General features: G+C 39.6%; 1 protein-coding gene across 2 annotated transcripts in view; it reads left to right on the forward strand.

Moving 5' to 3' along the window:
• The window catches only part of ABCC9 (ATP binding cassette subfamily C member 9), a 97,724-nt gene that overhangs the window by 6,901 nt on the left and 71,514 nt on the right, over positions 1-19,309 (forward strand). The window contains exons 2-4 of one of the 2 annotated variants that reach the window (XM_087768130.1): positions 5,084-5,193; positions 6,166-8,802; positions 13,139-13,365. The gene's annotated coding sequence lies outside the window, so the exon portion shown is untranslated. The remainder of the gene's footprint in view (positions 1-5,083; positions 5,194-6,165; positions 8,803-13,138; positions 13,366-19,309) is intronic. The other variant, XM_087768131.1, reaches the window with a different exon arrangement.

Raw genomic sequence — 19,309 nt, forward strand, 5'->3', positions numbered from 1 at the left:
GAATCAATGTTTGTCCTCTGTTTCGGGGTCTTGCTTGCTTCAGCCTCCATAAATTTTAGGCAAAGTTGCTGCTTTTGCCCATTCTGCTGGCAACTCATCTTGTCCTGTGGTCTTAGCAGAGTGGAGGCCTTTTGGGCTTGACCTAAACATCACACTACTCAATTTTACTGCTGAGAGCAATGTTCTGAGAACAGTGTCCAGGGAACAGTGTTCTTCATTATCAGTCCAGGCTATTCTTTTACCCCTTGTTCTGCTGTCTCATCTGATGCTTTCACACACATATGTTTCCATTTGTATTGTGTTCATAACACTCTTAATATATTTTTGTTACAAATCTCTACAACTTTAGCAGCCAGCTCACTCATTTGCGCACTGGGTCATTAAACAGCTCATCTGCCTGACTCCATAAACATCCTCAATCTGCTGCCGCTGTTTGCCCACAAAATACATCAAAACTATTTATGAAATGCATGTTTATTTTACATATTAACAAATCATTTCACTTGAAGCACAGGAATCTGTATATAGTGCCTCCTTTTTGCCTGACACTGAACATCCTGTCCAGATCCCTCTGTAGGGCCTTCCTGCCCTCCAGCAGATCAACACTCTCTCCCAGCTTGGTGTTGTCTGCAAACTTACTGAGGGTGCACTCAATCCCCTCATCCAGATCATTGATAAAGATATTAAACAGAACTGGCCCCAGTACTGAGTCCTGGGGAACACCGCTTGTGACCGGCCGCCAGCTGGATTTAACTCCATTCACCACAACTCTTCGGGCCCAGCCATCCAGCCAGTTTTTTACCCAGCAAAGAATATGCCCGTGGAAGCCATAAGCAACCAGTTTCTCCAGGAGAATGCTGTGGGAAACAGTGTCAAAAGCTTTACTAAAGTCCAGGTAGACAACATCCATGATCTTTCCCTCATCCACTAAGCGGGTCACCTTGTCATAGAAGGAGATCAGGTTAGTCAAGCAGGACCTGCCCTTCATAAACCCACACTGACTGGGGCTGACCACCTGGTTGTCTTGTATGTGCTGTGTGATGGCACTCAGGATGATCAGCTCCATAACCTTCCCGGCACCGAGGTCAGGCTGACAGGCCTGTGGTTTCCTGGATCTTCCTTCCAGCCCTTCTTGTAGATAGGCATCACATTTACTAACCTCCAGCCAACTGGGACCTACCTGGTTAGCCAGGACTGCTGCTGATAAGAGGATGGAAAGTGGCTTGGTGATCACTTCCGCCAGCTATCTCAGCACCCTTGGGTGGATCCCCTCTGGCCCCATAGGTTTGTGTGTGTCTAAGAGGTGTAGCAGGACACTAACCATTTCCCCTTGGATTGTGGCGGCTTCATTCTGCTCTCCGTCCCTGTCTTCCAGCTCAGGGGGCTGGGTACCCCAAGAACAACTGGTCTGGCTATTAAAGACTGAGGCAAAGAAGGCATTAAATACCTCAGCCTTTTCCTCATCCTTTATCACTATGTTTTCCCCTGCATCCAATGAAGGATGGAGATTCTCCTTAGCCCTCCTTTTGTTGCTAATGTATAGAAATATTTTTTATTGTCTTTTACGGCAGTAGCCAGATTAAGTTCTATTTCGGCTTTGGCCTTTCTAATCTTCTCCCTGCATAACCTCACGACATCCTTGTAGTCCTCCTGAGTTGCCTGCCCCTTTTTCCAAAGGCCATAAACTCTCCTTTTTTTCCTGAGTTCCAGCCAAACCTCTCTGTTCAGCCAGGCCAGTCAGAACAGAGCTTGCTTTATTTGTGCCTAGTATAAAGCAATTTGTACCTTCCTCTATCTAAAGTAGCAGATTTAATTATAGATTCTTACAGCTCATAGTCTGCTATGTCTTCTGAAACTGCTCCTGTAACATAGCCCGGTATAACCCTGCGTGGCTCAGAATTATCAACTCAAAGTAGTATTGGCATGCCATTTTGGCAGCTGGTAGGAACAGTGCCATCTAGTGCCATTATTACAGCAGCGTTAACACGATGCTGAGAAAATCATCGTCAGAGGTGCAGTAAGAACTCTGCTTAAATTACACTTCTTATTCTAACAATGATGTCAAAATGCGTCCATGGAGAACTCAGTAAAATCAGCAGCTATTTTTACTGTAGACAGATTTCCAGACAGTTATCTATTATTATTTCAACGAAATAGCTTCTGCAGATGTCATTACGCTATTACTGCTTGCAGTTTCTAATTACTGTATTTTTTACTTCTTTTACAGTTATGTTGAATTGGAATTCCTATTCCTTACAGAGCAAGACTTAAGGGTATAGAGCAGATGGTACTTTCCCCTTAAGTGAAATGAATCCCTTGCGCATGCATGCTGCTCATCTTCTTTTCAACGTAAACACCCTCCCTCTGCGTAGGCCTCAAGCTGGATGAGAAACAATTACAGTAAAGTGTTGTTGTTTGGACCAGTTCCTATTTCCAATCTCATTGCTGGCTGATGACCTGTGGAGCAAGCCCTAGACAGAAAGCACATGCACAGCCTGAACATAATTTTGCTGGGTCAGATAGATAGTCCTCTTAATAATTTCTCTATGAGCGTGTGAATCACAGAAGACTGTACAAAAGATCAGGCAGAGATCAGGGTCTCCTGACACTACCTTTGTAATTCACGCTATTAGGAAATCTACTTCCCACTCCCCATTGCTTGCGCAACGGCCAGTAGAGTCAGAAAGTTCTCGTTGCTCTCGTGCCCCCGTGTTTAGCTAACCATCTTCTCAGACCCAGAGATATTTTGTGTCACGTTTCTGTAGGGTCACTTGCCTCAACGCAGCTGCTGAGAGTGTTACAGAGCTCAGGTCTGCACGTACAATCTTCCTGTTTCACTACAATGGAAATTTTTGAAAGATGGTTCTCACACTCTCATCTAATGAGTTAGCGAATGGTCATTTTGGACTACTCATACAAGCACATGAGCCACATTTCACTCATAGTTGCTGCTGGGAAGGCAAGTCATTGAATATGTATTTGTAGAGACATACAGCCGTAGAACATTTGTGATTGATAAATTTTGATTTTTCATTAACCCTCTCCGACAGTAGTACTATGCTGATTGTGGAGTAAAGAATTATTTTGTTAATGAAGCCGTAGAACATTCAAAATATCTGTAATATAAAATGATTTTTTTTTTAACAGCTTCAGTCATGCAATTATCATTGATTTAACCCTGATTTGTGGTGATCAGCTTCAATCATGCAATTTTGATTGAAGTGCCTCCCGAGGGGAAACAGGTAGCTGAGGTGACCATTATGGCCAAGAGGTGGCTAAAGGGACATTAGGTGACTCATGTACTCTGGACTTTTTCCTTGCTGTCTTTTCCTTGTCTTGGAAAAGAGTTGGACACAGAAACCTCTACTTACACAGACAGACATTATCTAGTCATCTTATTGTCTTCCACCCTTGCCTTTGCAGGTTTTTTGTCATTTTTCAATAAAATCTCTGAAAACAGTTCAAGAGGTTTTGGTAATGTGGGACTAAAGCCTCAGTCTGTCCTACCATGTAACCTCAAATCATATTCCAAACCACAGTCCAAGCCTGGTCCAGAGCCGGTCTTCTAAATGTTCTACCCTTCAGTACTACATAGTGGTCTGCTTTCAACTATTTGGGCTACAACTTGCATGTATTATATGGCATGTGTTATATACCATGTCTTAAAACAATTTAGGAGATTGACAGTTGTTTCTTCTAAGTGACCTGACACAAACATCTCTGTTCAAGTGCAGGAACGAGCTTTCCTGGGAAGTCTAAGGCAAATCAGACATCACTCCTGTGCCTTGTCTCTAAGGAAAGGACTCCTGGAAAAGATTAGTAACTGTTGCCAGCACAGCATTTGCAAGGACCTGCCCAGTGAATGATGCCAGTTAAATCTCTTACTTGTTACAGTGTTTGAAATGCATTACATCTCCTTTAGCTGTCACTAACTGCGAAAACTACCTGAAAATGTATCTTTGACATGGAAATAAGCATTTTTCTTAGACTGGATTGATTGTGCTCAGGCAGAAAATGCAGAGATAGCCACAAGGGGATACCATTCTGTAGCCAGAGCTCCTCCTGGTGCTGACCACGGCCACGCTGACCACAAGCATCCAACTGTTCTGTCGGCCATTTTTGTCTTCAGACTAAATTTGTCATGTAAATATCATTGAAGGCTAATTTTCCTCCTGTCTGTCTTCTGTTCCCTAATCAAGTAGTCTATTAGCTCAAGCCAAGAACTTCTTGTCTTCCTTGATGTGTTTCTTAGAGCTCAGAGGGAATGACACCTATTGGTCTGATAGCAAGCACTGTCAATAGGGAGGAGGAACTTACCCCTGTATCACTCTCCTTTCTTCCATAGCTCCATACATAGATGGAAGATGCCTGAATACTGGTACACTTTGTTTCGGTACCAGTGTTGAATGCTTCAAACTACGTATGAAAAGGAGGTTGTTTTAAAATTACAGTGGGGTCCTTATTAACAGTTACATGCCCAGAGCTTGCAGAAACATACAGCGGCAGTAGGCAAACTCGCCTTCCTTGGGAGACTTCATCAGCTTCTGTCTGTGGAAGATAAAGTTTATAATTTGAGACTGTTAATGCTTTTGGACTGTATTTGTTGAATGAACATAATGTTTTAGCTTCTGAGATTCCAGCAACCTCAATACTTGTTTCAGAAAGACTACAGGAGAATGTTGTTGTAGATATCTACATAATATGATGGATGCTGTATTGAACACTTTTATTGGTGATACCTGATAATGAAACACAGAATGTTTTGATAAGGGAACTATTCTGCCATTCTACAAGCTTTGTAAATTTTCATGGTGAAAGCTGAAATGCGTATTTGCAGGAGAGAAAGCTTTCTGAAAAAGAATCTTGTTTTCTACTGTTCAAAGTGCGACCAGAAACTATAGTAAATGTAGTGGGAATATTATCTATTATAAAATTATAAATTTCAGTTTGTTTTATTTATCGGGATCTCATTTTATTGGGTTCCCCCAGACATAATAAAATGTGTTAGTACATTAAGTAACTACATCATCCCATACATTCCCCATCTTCTTTTACTTCAATTAATACATCTCTCTCTTTTTAGCTCTAGAAATTTCCTCAGAAAATTTGATTCTCAAGGGTATCAGGAATCTGCATCTCCTCCCAGCTTCAGTGGGAATGTACTTAACAGTGTTAACGCTGGTTCTTAAGAAGGTAAGTTATGATTTTCAAAATATGGGGCCTAAAGTTAGCAGTTTTCATTTTGAAAATGATGAAACATATGTCATAGGAATCAGAAAGATAAATTTTTCATGCATAAGACTTCTCACAATTTTATCATCATTTTCACCTCAACAAATATGAGATACTAAGGATTCTCAAAATGCCAGAAAAAAAGGTTTTCCAACGTCTTCCTCTGTGTTTTGCTACTAAAAAGAGGGAGGAAATAAAAGAGGGAGAAAAAGATAGAAATAAGGAAAAAAGGCTGTATTTTTCATAAGTAAAAATATTACAAAAATACTTCTTTTTTTTTTTTTTTAAATGAGTAAGACAGAAGTTTCTCAAAGCAAAATTCCAACCAACAGTACTAGTCATGGATTTCCTGTCAGCTGGTATTGAATCAGCTTAATTAAACACTAGTTACTTGGACTGAGTGGTAAGGATTAGGCAGCATACAAATCTGAGAAACTTCAGAACACGGCTGCTCCACAATGGACCTGCTTGTCTTCATCGTTCCTAAAAGTGACAAGATTCCTTTCTTTTTTTCTTGGATCTCACCTTTTGAGTTACTTTAGCCAAATACCCAGTTCAAATTAAGCTACCTTTTTTTACAAGAGGGTCTGCTGAATGAAGATAAGAAGGATGTGCAGCTGTATTTTTCCTCAAAGACACAAATGTTCCTGGAGACATCTTCTGAAGTGTCTCTCCTTTCTCTTCCCCTCACTTTTTCTCACAGTTTCTTCCTCTGTTCTGTGGAACAACAGGAATCAGAATATCATTAGTTATTTTTTCCAACAACATAATATTGCCACAGCAACAGATAAAGTGAGTTTTGTTTTTTTTAGTCTAAATAAAAGAGTTCACATACACATCTCTGTATGTGAGCTGCTCAGGACACAATACAATGTATGAAATGCGCATTGGACATACTGCATTCTGGTTTCATGAACTCATATTTCCATCTAGGATTTTCTGAAGAGGGAAACGGGAATTTGACTTCCTGAAGATATCATTTCATCTGTTCAGACATAATGTGTCATATGTATATGATTCTTATCACTAGTGGCTGTTGCCTTATGTTTCAAATCTAAAACCAATTACATTCGACTGCTCTCAGACATCCCACAGCCACATCTAGCAGTTAGTTGCTGGAAGCTGGCTCACGGAATCTGTCTCACTGTAGATAAAAAAACACCCTTTAGTTTGAAACATCTGCTGGATGATGATGCATCTACAGACCAGATTTGGATCCAAGTTGTACAGATGGGGTTCATTTTTAATTGCAGCTGGAGTGATAAGCAATACATTACTTAACACGTAACGCACACTCATGCACATATACTAGCTTGGTGTTCCTATCCCTGAGGTGATTGGGAGGAGGGATAAATTAGTTCATCAGAAGAGTTGAATGCAGGATCATGTGCAGTCAATTTACATACCAATTCACAAACTGAAAATTTCGCTAGAGTGATTCTGGTCATATTTGTTCAATGAACTCCGGACTGCCTCAGCATGTCAGCATTTCATATGCAAAGTTACAAAAGAATCCGTTGGTCCACTTGAAATGAGATGGTGCTCCCTATCAAGCCCATGACTGCTACAGGGACAAGGTGTAAAACAGAGAATGAACACCGATGAAAGTCTGTTTAATTCCCTTTTACATTTCTCAGACCATTTGCTTTATTACAGAAAATATGATGTAAATCTCCCTGAAGTCATATTAATGAATCTGATATTGTCTGCCAAGAGTCTGCCTTGAAGCATTATACACCACAGGGTGGTGTTTTTCTGCTACTGTTTTACAGGAACTGCTATTTTCGCCCCAAAGACTGTTTTATTTTCTATCATTTTGTACCATAGGATATTATGTTGTTGCTGTCTTGGAACTGGACCAAGTTGTGTTGTAACAATTTATCCCACTTCTTTCTTTGCTTATATGAATCCTTTGACCGTGCTATCAGACTGCTGTCACAGGCCCATGATGAAGTATTACAGAAGTACCTTAGATATATTCTACTGAGGAGCTTCAGAAAATGTTTTGGGAGAGTCTGTGGGGGCACCATTCCTTGTAACATAATGATTCTGCAGTGTGCCGGTTGCTGGATAATTTAGGAAGTTTTTATTTGTTTTCATTAATGGGTTTTATGTCTTTTGCTAAGACATTGCCTTCCACTGCTGTGCCATTGACATGTCCTGCTGTAAAAAAGTAGAGTTATTTTAAATTAATCTTAATCCTTTTGACTAATTTCTATTCCAGATTTTAATCCATGTAAGCATGGGATTTAACAAAGTTCTGTGAGCTGTAAGATGGACTTTAGACTTACCTTACCATTTCCTGATTTCCAGCAAGGGTCGCAGATGACATCAGCAAGAAGAGAATATGAAAAGATCAGAGATCCAGGACATTTAGTACCCACTAAATACAGGGGTAGTTAATAACGCAAAGAACAGGGCAGTGCATATTACAGCCTCAATTACTACACGTATACTGCAGCAGTTAAATTACCCAGATGACGTATACTATTAACTGAAATACAACATAAAGCGTGGCCACAATGATTTTAAATATATTTGGGGTTTGCCTTTTTTATGAAAGTGAATTTTAATAGAAGGTCTTTTTTTTGTTCCCAAAAACCTGAAGACAGGCTCTTTTAAAAAGCTTCCAGCTTTGAGATAAGGAAATTCAGAAACTGGAGTATGAGAATTTAGATAAAAGGCAGACGTGGGACCCTTGACGGTTGAATATTTCTTTGAAAAGTAAGGCGACTGCACTACATATCTTGCCTGAAAAAGAAGATATGGATCTTCTTAAGGATTGAATGCATCCCCTTATGGTAGTAGCTTTTTTGAGAATGTGTTATATGTGGTGCAAATAACAACAAAAATGCTGTATTTTGTATACAGCGGATGTCAGATTTCAGGGTTAGTATAAGCAAATGAATTTCATCTTTTCCTGAAAAAGAGATTTCTTATAGTTTTGATGATTCATCTTTCCTTATGATATACATTTATCCCAGCATAGAACATCGCAGTGCTCAAGTATGACAACTTCTGGAATTACAGTCAGAGACGATAAGGGATGTGGGAGAAGGATTGTGTGGGTGCTATGAGGTGGTGCAAAAATGGTGGGGATGACTTCTACAAGATATTTGTCATGATTATTGCCCTTTTATCATATTCTCTTGCTGTAAAAAATAACATAAAGTAGATGCATGAAAAAATATCTCAGGCTGAAAATTTATTTCGATACCTCAAAGAAAAAGAAAAGAAAAAGATATAAGGTAAAATTTTCAAAAATGCTCCAGTGATTTGGGTTCATTTCCAAATGTAGCATAGCATGCGTAGCAGTAGGAGTCCACTTCCTAATTCTACCTGTGTGAGAATTACTTAAGCCTATAACAACCATATAGACTCTCTCCTTCTCCATGGGATGAAATAATCATAGCCAGAGGGGAATGAGTTCTCACTATCTTGTATACCTGTTTTAGGATGAAAAGAATTATAATCTGAAAATGTATTTTTCTCCCCAAATGCTGTACAGGGAGTCTAGGCAACAAGCAGAGACATAAGCAATCAAATATCTGCCATCTAATACTGGGTGAGGTGAGTTCTGTGTTTAGTATCTAACTCCCCTTTCAGGCATTCACACTGAAATTAGACACCTAAACATCTTTTTGTTTCTGACTACTATGTATCTAAAAGCCAAAATTCATAAATGGGACGAAACAAAGTAGGTGCCTTGTTGAGTTCAATGGGAGAAAATGAACCTGTTCCTAGTTTAGTCCTGTCTTGTTTGCAGAGAGGATAAAATCCAACTGGTGGGTTTGCTGGTTTAGAAATAAGTTGAAGATTTGCTGGCAACACACAAGAATAGTCTGAATTGTCTAATGTCAGCCTAGAGAACACAAATTGAATACAGTACAGATGAAAACAAAAAGACAACCCTTTCTTCCAGCTCCACACACATACACACACAAAATCCACAATATCATTGTCATGTATACTACAAGTGGGTCTAAGGGTTTAGTAGAATTTAAATTGTAGTACAAAAAGTCTACTTTATGATATTTAGGATCAAACTCCTCTATGCTTACAGGATGTGCAAATCTTACATTGTTCTCAACTGCCTTGAAAAGCCCTGCAATATTAAAAACAGCTCTCAGGTTTTGTGGTTTTTTTGAAGCAATAAAGAGTGTAATCTAAACCATACGTATTTTGTTGCCAATGATGTGACTGATTTTTAAGAAATACCTTTACCAAACAGATCAAATAAAACTGGAGATCTGAAAAGTTATATTGTGTGTAACATCTAAGCTGCAACTTTGCACACAGATTCAGCCAAGATTAAGAGCTACCAAGACAAACAGCATTGTGTTTGGTGCCTCTGACTCCACCATTGCACCACTTATGTGCAGTTGTCCATCAAAGATCAGAAGGTTTGCAAATCCCTGTTCAAGTCCTGTGGCTTTATACACCTTTTATAGTGATGAACTCTGAGGTCTGGGGTTTTCTTGTAGTTCTCCATATAGAGTTCTTCTCCACTTAGGTTGCTCTGTTGAACTTTTGCTGTATATATTTTCCACAACAGTTTTCCCCATAGAAACCAGGAATAATAACTTTAAAAAAAGCTGTGGAAAATATTTCAAATAATACTAAGCTTCTACTGCTTCCCCCCTCCAAGCTTAATCACAATAAATATTTAAAAGGGACAGAGAAGTTATTCAAAGACCAGGCTGCATTTTCCATTACATTAAAAAAATTAAAATAGAAAATGGAGTCTTTGCTACTTCATTAACATTTTCTTGGTAGATCCATTTTTTTTAGATAAAATGAGCAATGTGTAATTAAAACAAATACAGCAGACCTTTCTTTTTTTTAAATGGGGTTGTAAGCGTAAATAAAATTAATCTTGAAGCTGTGCCAGTCTGATCTTTTTATATGATGACACGAGTTCTGACACAGCACTAAGGGGATTCTGTCACTGTGATAAATTTAGAAGTAAAATAAAGACTTGATAGACCATAACATATAATTTACTCCAAACATTTGATATATATTGCTATATTAGCATAAAGCCCTGGTATAAATTATATACGTCAGTTTAAAATAAGCCAAGGAATTTATCCCCACTTGCTCAGCAAAATATCCATGAGAGGTTTTCTCCAAAACAGCTACTTTAGTGTCAACAGTTCAAACAAAATAATCTGCATACATGGGTGAAATGATGGTGATTTCAGCTATTCACCTAAGAAATGGGAGTGACTGGGAGCCCTCACGCAGCTACCTGAGTTTGGCTAATGCGTGGTAGCTCATTACAGTCCGGTGACTTGATTGCTAGTATTGGTGTGCCATAAAGCACACGTAGAGGGAGACCTATGGACTGGTCTGCAATATGGAAAATGGCAGAGCGAGCTGTTGTCAGCTGAAACCAGAATAGTTTGTATGTGAACACTGCCCAGAGTACAGACACCCTTCTTTTCCTGTTTAGTGAGTTAAATAAACCAAGACAATTCAAGTGGAGAGTGCTCAGCTGAGAGCTATGGTAAATTAATCTATACCCGCAGTTGCTGTCGGGTCATTTTCCTCACGTTGATGAGCCCTAATTTATTAAAACCTTTTTCCACTCCTGCTATTCCTCCACCATTTAGGTTTCTTTGGGTTTAGCCGGTCAAGCTGAGGGAAGCCCCCAACAGCATGGAAATGATTGCCAGCTAGGCCCTGGATTTCGCCTGCCGTGGAGCAAGGAGCCAAAACTCAGCAGTTTCATTAAGATCCGCTTAGAAATTTTTGCACTTTCCCTTCCCAAGACCATCAGGTAAAGCAGCTTCTGTCTTTAAGCTGCCCATCTGCCATGGTCATCCCCAGGGGCAGGCGGAGAGCAGCAAGGCTGGCCAGGGCCCTGTCGCCGCACCGGCCGCCGAGCATCGCCTCTGAGCAGCTGCCTCCGGCGTGGGGCCGCCACCCCGTTGGTGGTGGTGCTGGTGCCTGGTTTGGTTCTGTATGGCTGGCACCTCAGCGTACGCCTGAAGTAGCTCCAGCTTCGGGAAATGTCAGTAACAGAGTGCTCATCTTCTGGAGGCTAACGTGGGAAATTTGGTGAAACATTGTACATGGGGATACCTGAGAATTGGTCTGTGTTTTTTTCCATTCACTTACAGGTCCAAACTTACCCTGAAACATTTTGAATTCCTCTTATTGCTTTTTCTTTTTTTTCCTTTCCCCCCTGGCAAATTGAAAAACCCAGATACAAAAAATCATTTCAGATCAGAGCAGAATACATTCTGATGTTTAAGAGCTTTTCATTTTTCTTAATTCTTTCAAAAATGCATTTCAAAACATTTTAGCTTGTCATGTAGAGGAATGAAAGCACTTCATTTAGAAACAGCAAAATAAAACACGCTGGTTGCTTCCATGTTCATTTTACCTTATTTTTTTCCTTCCTGTTTAAACAGTTTGGTAGAAATGACAGAGCTGAATGACAATGAACCAAATTTTCATGTTTTGGTAAAGAAAATTGTGACCGTAAATGCTACTCACTTCTGTCTGAAATGATATGTATTTTCAGAAATATCACATGACAATGCTATTTTAGATGATGATTAGATGGGTTAAAGATTTTATTTTTTATCTTCTTTAATGAAGCATGGATATACAGCAGAACTCAGAAGCTTTCAATCCACAATCTTTTTTCTAAAGCATTGAACTTTAATGCATGAAAGGGAAGGGGAAAAAGCAAAAAAAAAAAAAAAGTAAATGGAAGTAAAAGATTTCAGTTGCCATGGAGGACTGTTGAGGACTGTCTCAGCTGCTCAGTGTAATGCTGTGTTGATGTTTCAAGTCAACGGGAGATAACAAAAGGCACTAATTTTCTCTAGATCTGAGGTTTCCATTTTCTTATCCCTACAATCATAAGGTAAGAAGCATTAGAGAAAAAGGAGCAAGCTGGGTTTGCCAAGATTTTGATGAGTCCTGACAGTGTCTGGCCTCAGCCATCCAACTGTATTCTCAGCTCAGAGCTCACTGTAATCCCTTTCATGGCATGAAAACATCTTTGATCGCAATCTATTGGAAACCATTTGGTCTCTAGTGATCTAGATGCAACCGCTGGATTCTGCAAGGTCTAAGCAAATTCTGTCCCAAGGGCCTCCAGCTCTGGTACCTAACGACGGAACAGCTGTGCTCAAAACCACCCTGCGCTGCCATGTGTCCTGTGATGCACCACCAAGTCCCAGATCTTTGCTATTTGTGGCCTCGAGTTGCAGGGCTCAAGTGAAACTATCATGATGGAAAATCTGAACCTTGGTATGTCTTGGTTCAATGGCACTGAAAGAAAATGAGCAAACAGACCAACCAACTGCATGTAGGCTCTCTCGAGATTTCTTTCTCTCTAAATAAGCATATGCAATGTATTTTGCAGCCAAAAAATATTATCCCTTGTAAATAAGGGTTATGGTATTGAAAACGATATTCCTGGTATGAGCATCAAATTAGTTTTGAATTTTATTTCAAGTTTTAAAAAATCTGTTTCAAAAGAAACAGATCTGTGTGATCAAAAAGTGGGATTTGGTCTGTATTTTAAGCAGAAGAGTCTGGAGGGATCTAGGGTAAAATAAAATATCTGAGTAGACTTCTCTTTTCTCTTCTGCTCAAGATGATGTACAAAATTATGTTGTCAAATTCAAATTATCCAAGATTAATTCAAAAGAATTCAAAAGCTGAAGCTCCCCAAGCCTGCCAAAAGTTAGACTACCTTGTCTAAATCAATTACTTCAGAATAACCGGCTGCTAATAGTCCACGTGCTGTAACGCAGCCTCTTGGAATCTTACTACTCCAGTGAGGGAAAAATGAAAATATATAAAAGCAAGCAGAAGAAATCCCAGGGGACTGTAGCTTCAGGAGGTGAAAAATTGGTCTCTTTGCTTGCCTATCTCTTCCCAGTTTCCTGCCCCCTTCAGCGTATGAGAAAGACAAGAAGAGTTTGTGCACTTTGGAAACTCGATAGGAGGCAGCAGCTGATCTTCCCATCACCAGCCTAAAAATAATCCACTCCAGGGCTTGGAGCAGCTTCACTAAGTGGAGGAAAATCCTGCCATCGGCATGATATTGATCACATAGCACAACCGAGTGACAATTTGGGTTGGTATTTTGTTTTTGTGTTTACAAAGGTAAGCTACAGAGTTTGATCTAACATTCAGCAACCAAACGGGGCATGCAATGACCCTCCCCCATTATCTCCCACTAACCACCTCCTCCTCCTTCCTTTCATATCTGTGGGACAGGGCTGCTCCTTGTTCTTTCCTGGGATTACAACTCCAATCTCTTTTTCCTTTTCCTTTTCCATTCGCAGGCATTCTCAGCCTTTACCTTCCCCTCCTGCTGATGTTTTCTTTGCTGCTGTTCACAGGGTTATGTTTCTTTTTTTAAACTGTCCTGTCTTGGCATGTGAAGTCGAAGGTTTTACAGCAGGCAGTGTAGCACGCTGATGTTTGAAATCGCATTGTGTTAAGAAGCTTACCAAAAAAGAAAAAAACAATGGATTAGATGTGTGAGACCACTGCAGATGTTTGTGTGAAATGCTTTTCAGTGCCAATAGCCTGTTTAGCACCACTGCTGTTGTGATTTTCTCTGTGTTTGGAACCTGAGCCAAAAACCTACCGAAGTCAATGAGATTCTTTGCACTGACTTCAATAACGTTTGGATCAGGCTGCTGGTATATGGCAGTTAGCGATGTGAATGCTGACAAGTATCAGAGGTAATTCATCACCTTAAGGCCCAAGGTAATTGGGACAGTGCTTAGCAAGGAAGCAGGGTCTATCTAGAATAGATAATCACAGCTTAAATAGAAATAAAAAGGAAAATTATGTTTTGTACAGGATCGTTTTTGATAAAATAGATTTTAAAGGGGCAGTACTTTTTGCCATTACCTTAGCAGAACTCTTTGCAAAAAGGGCATAGACTATAGATCACATAGATTGTGTTAGGTCCAGTGCTTTTAGGAAGGTAAGAAGAACAAATTAGTAGGTTTATACCTAGAAAGGAAAAAGATTCAGAGCACTAACTTAAAATCTGTGGCAAAACTCAGAGTTAGGCCTTCCATTGTGCTTATCTAAACCTCTAATTTCATAATTTGTCCTTCATTAAATTTTTCTCTGTGAAATTCAATAAGGAAAGACAAATTCTTGCTTTTGTAATGACTTAATTATTCAGAAGATAAGAACTAACTACTTTTATAAAACTCTGAGTACTTTCTCCATCCTGCATCTGTATGCATACACAAATCTATCTATATATGTATATATATACACATGTATATATGCATATATGGGCATATAATGCACATTGTATGCAAGACCAAAAAAAAAAAGAATCTGAACCAAGACCCAAGTATTCTCTGTAAGCTGATATATTTTAATTAGGAAGGGCAGCTATTAATTTATATATATTTTTTTTAAATATAGGCAACAGAACTACTGAAGTAAATGTTTTTCAAAATATTCTTATTTCCCCCACACAAGGTCCACCTGAGGAGTGTATTTATACTCTTTTCTTTATAGTCATAAGTATCTTGCAGAGCATGCCAAACAGAGTGATAATCCAGGTAAGATTAAACTCTTGAATATGAAGACTTTTAAGTCCACTTTAAAAGACCCTAAGGTAATTAAAATGTCTTTAACTAGAATTCTTACAGTTTTGCACTTGGTGAGGATGTTCTCGTAATTTTTATGGAAATTTAAATTATCTAGCATCTTCCCATTGTCTTCTTCACAGGTGCTTATGGAAAATACATCTCAGGAACTGGCCTACTGCCCTTGTGAATCCTTATTTATGCTTGTTAAAATGAGATTTCTAAGTGTTTAGGTTCAATGCTATATCATATTCACGTTTACAATTTTGTCCTATTTGTTTTCTTCTCAAAACCTTTTTCTTCTTCACAGTGAATATTTATTCCTGGATGTCTTTTGTACTGTTTTCTGTTTATTATATTATGACTATGTCTGTACAACTTAGCCCAAAACCAGAAAGTCTCTACTTGCCAGTGATGGGGATTTTAGCATGAAAATTTAAATGCTTAAAGGACATAAATTTTTTTAGCTATTTCATTGCAGGGTGAACTGCTGTTCAGATAGTTCACATACTCATTAAAGTAAACCAACAGGGAATCAGATTCCCAAATGATGTAAAGGAGAGCTGAAACTTGCCTTCCACTATCACCATCATGGGCCCATCCTCCTGGTTGTTCTTTCCATTCCCTACAAGCTTTAGCTTGTAGCTGGCTGCTCAGCAAAGGCCATTTTAAAAGGGAGAAAGAAAAACCATCTCTGAAAATTTCTGACCAGTTCTAGAGTTTGTAAAGACTGAAGTTAAAGTAAGCAATTTGTCAATAACTTTGAAGGACAAAGGCCTTCCAGCCTACAGGTGTTAAAACAAAAAATTACCTGGTATTTGGCACCCCTATTGGGGTGCTGAATGTAGCTGGTACCCTCAGAAAGCACGTGCTTGTTATCAGATGATCATTATCACATCATTGCATTTCCCCTGACTGAAATGCCTGGTTAAACCTAGTATGCTTGGCAACATTGTGAAGTATAACACTCCTGCTGTAATTAGTAGTGAAGCAAATACATTGTGATGTACTCACTTTGATGTAATTACCCCACCATAATTTGGTGGCCTACTATATTCAACAGAAAGGGAAATTATCTCTCAGAAAGCCATTTTTTGTAACAACTATGAATAACGTCTTCTTAAATGAGTATATGAGGATCTCAACAGTTATTCTGAAAGGCTGCTATTACCTGATGAGAAATAGTGGTCAATAACTTCAGATGACCAACAAATTTCAAAACAACTTGCTACCCTTTCACCTGTCCTCTCCTGAATATTCATGTTTGGGTTCTCCATTTTATAGTTTATTGTTTTAATGGGGCAGTAGGACTATTCCCATTTTTTGCAGATGTTGCTGTTCACTAGACAAAGCCATCTGCCTGTAAAGAAGACTTCAGCTCCAAAGATTCCAACCTGAACAGGAGCTTAGAGAAAAGGTCTTGGCAATCTGTATAAGAAGAAGAGGCCTTTGCTTTCCCGTGACTGTCCCTTCCTTTGGGACCCATAGATAAAGATTTGCTAAGAAACTAGTGAACACATCTCTGCTGTTATGCCCTATGGCTCATGGGTCCTTGAGATAGTTCTGCACGAGCCAACTTTATAATTGAAGTATGGCAACTGCAACAACTCAGCACCGATGTCAAGCTTGCTGTGAGCACGGCTTCTTATCTTGGGAACAGCACCATGGTGATTAAGACTATTAATTCTGAGCCTGAACTAATATTTGCGTGGCCCTCTACTAGACTGTGCAGCCTACAGTGAAGCAGGCAGCTGCCTACAGCAGCAGACTCCTAAGAATAATAAACCATCTGGCTTTGCTGCTTAATTCACCTATGTACAGTTCCAGGTAGCCCAGCTTTGTGCTGCTGCCAGTGTTACCAAGGAAGGGGTCTTGGCAGGTGTAGGAGGGCAACTGCCGCTATGGAATGTGATAACCTCTCTGAGTTGCAGCAGTAGCTGCTTTTATCTCTTCCATCCCTTGACAACAGAAGTCTCTTCAAATTTCTCCTCGTGTGGCTCTGCGGCCCAGTTTTTCCTCTTCAATCTCTCCTTGCATACTTACTGTGGCCTAAAAGGTCTGTCTCCTGATCTTTGGTAAGGAGAAAATCACCTTTGGCTACACTGTTGGAAACCTTGAGTCAGCTCTGTATTCTGACTTGCTTGGGGCTAATTCAAAGATCTTCAGCGTGGCTATTCATTACAGGGTTAGGCTGTTGATCGGTGTGGTCAGCATTCTGTCTTTGGCAATGATCAGCAACTGGTGCTTAGGAAAAATATAACAAGTCTTCAGTGTATTTAATTTTGTACTTGCACAGTGCTCAGCACCGAGTGAAACAAACAGCACTTTCTCGCATAGGCAAGATACCTCTATTCACCTCTCTACAGATCTAGTTCTGACTGAAGCCCAGCATTGGCTTACTGGAAGAGTTAAAGCCAATGGAAGAATAGTTTAATTATTATTAAGGGAACCAAATTTGGTCAGTGATCAGTCATAAAAGTGTTCCGTCTTCCTTTCTAAACCCAGCTGCAGTTTTTGATGAGTTACAATAGTAAGCGCATCTGGAATTCTTCATGTTTTTTTCTAAATTTGTTGTTCTTCCATTTCACATTTTCATTTAATGAAATGAAATCTTATGGTTTTACAGAAGAGGAGTGAGTAGTGCATTTTCACTCTGCCCTTCGTTGGTTACCTGCAGTCAAGATCTTCCAAACTGTCTTCATTTTCACGCTTAGTTTTTTGAGTGAAAATTTTCAAAACTGGGCCTCATTAAAAGTTGGTATAGCTGAGGCCTTTTAAAACTCTTTAAAATTTTCAGAATTATTAAAGGTCTCTTTAGGCTTAACTCCCAATACTGAAATACTGTTTGAAAATGCAACTTAGTCTCTCAAATTAGTCTGAAGCTTTTGAACATGCCACTTGCACTGTTTGCAGCTCTAAGAATGTGTTCATCTGTAGCTATGCTGAACTTTGCAAGCATGGGATCTGAGTGTGGGGATGAGCAATTTTGCCATTATATTATCAAATTGTCCTTTGAAGAAGACTGAAGGTTACACTTGGATGAGCAATCGCATCTGGAAACCTGTATGGTCTAACTCCTGTTAACTTTGGTGGAGATGCCTAAGCACTGTAAAATGCCCCATGCTATCTAAAGCAATCAAGGACTTGTTCTTCTGCCTTAGGGGCTTTTCCTTCTGTCCTTCTTTGGAAATGAACACAGCTTGTTAAACCTTGAGGCCAATGAAAATGAGCTTCTGGAGGCATGCTCTGATGCAGCAGAAAGTAATGGCTAATTTCAGCCTCGAACCAAATGGCAGTCTCACTCGCATTGACTGTAAATGCAAAGCATCCTCCCTTACATGTCAGTAAAATTTCATCCAATGTATTTCCCCTATCTGTGAAACTTGAGCAAAGAAGTAGGAACTATGTGACATGCTTTATGCCTGGGGTGATGAGCCTGTGCACCAGTGCATCTCCAGAGCCTCCTGTGTATGTAAGTTTTCAAAAAAACAGAGCAAGGTCCAGTGGTTTGAGTCACATGGGCAAAAGTGTGGAGGGTATATCGGATCTGCCTTCTGCACCAGAAATGCATGGGAAGGGAATGACGGAGTGGTTTCTTGCTCCCTGTGAGGCACAGTGGAGATAAAATTATTTCGTAGAGCTCTAATGTACTGCAGTGTATTTTCATATGCCACTCTTGAAGATACAGAGAACTACCAGCAGCCTGTCTGTGTAAACACCAGAAAGTGTCTGAAAGTTGGCATACATCAACAGAGCAGAACATGTGTCCTCCGCTTCCAGTCATGGTTCATTTCTAGCCCAGTGGTAATGGACAAATGGATGAAAGAAAGTAAGGGAGGAAGGGAGGAAGGGTCACTGGACTATTAATGCTTCTGCAGTTCTTATCTCTTCTATTCCCTATCAGTGCCATACTGTACTAGATGTGTGTCCTGAAGTGGGTGCTGCTGAAAAGGGAAGTTGTACCTGGTGAGCGTTTTATGAGGACAAATCATAAGCTGCTGGGTCAACACAGCATCATGACACTGATCAGAATGTTTTGATACATTTTAAGCCTGTGGAGGTTTAATGAAACATGGTCACTGGATGTGCTGATCAATGACTGAGTGTTTTCTGATTTTAAATTTGGGAATTTATTGTCAATTACCCTATCTCATTTCATTGGCAATGCAATCTTTTTGATTTTCTGGTTTCTTTTACAAACTAGCCAACTTAGGCTCTTTGATTTTCTCTCTCATTTTAAGAGAAGACAACAAAATTCTACCTCTTTTTCGAAATGAACCTGTGACATAAGTATTGTGAATAGACTGCTTATACCTGCTCTTGAAAATTATCATCAGTATGATGGGCACTGTCTCTATACATCAGTAGTAACAACAGGACCAGATGCTTTCCTCAGCCCTGCCAACATGCAAAAAGACGGTTGGTTTTAAGAGTATGCTATTGGACATACTCCATCACAAAACGAGGCACAGCACAGATTCTTG

This window comes from Nipponia nippon, unplaced genomic scaffold, assembly GCF_047370975.1.
Source record: "Nipponia nippon isolate SJK-2023a ecotype South Korea unplaced genomic scaffold, ASM4737097v1 scaffold_3, whole genome shotgun sequence".
In the NCBI taxonomy this organism is placed as follows: Eukaryota; Metazoa; Chordata; class Aves; order Pelecaniformes; family Threskiornithidae; genus Nipponia; species Nipponia nippon.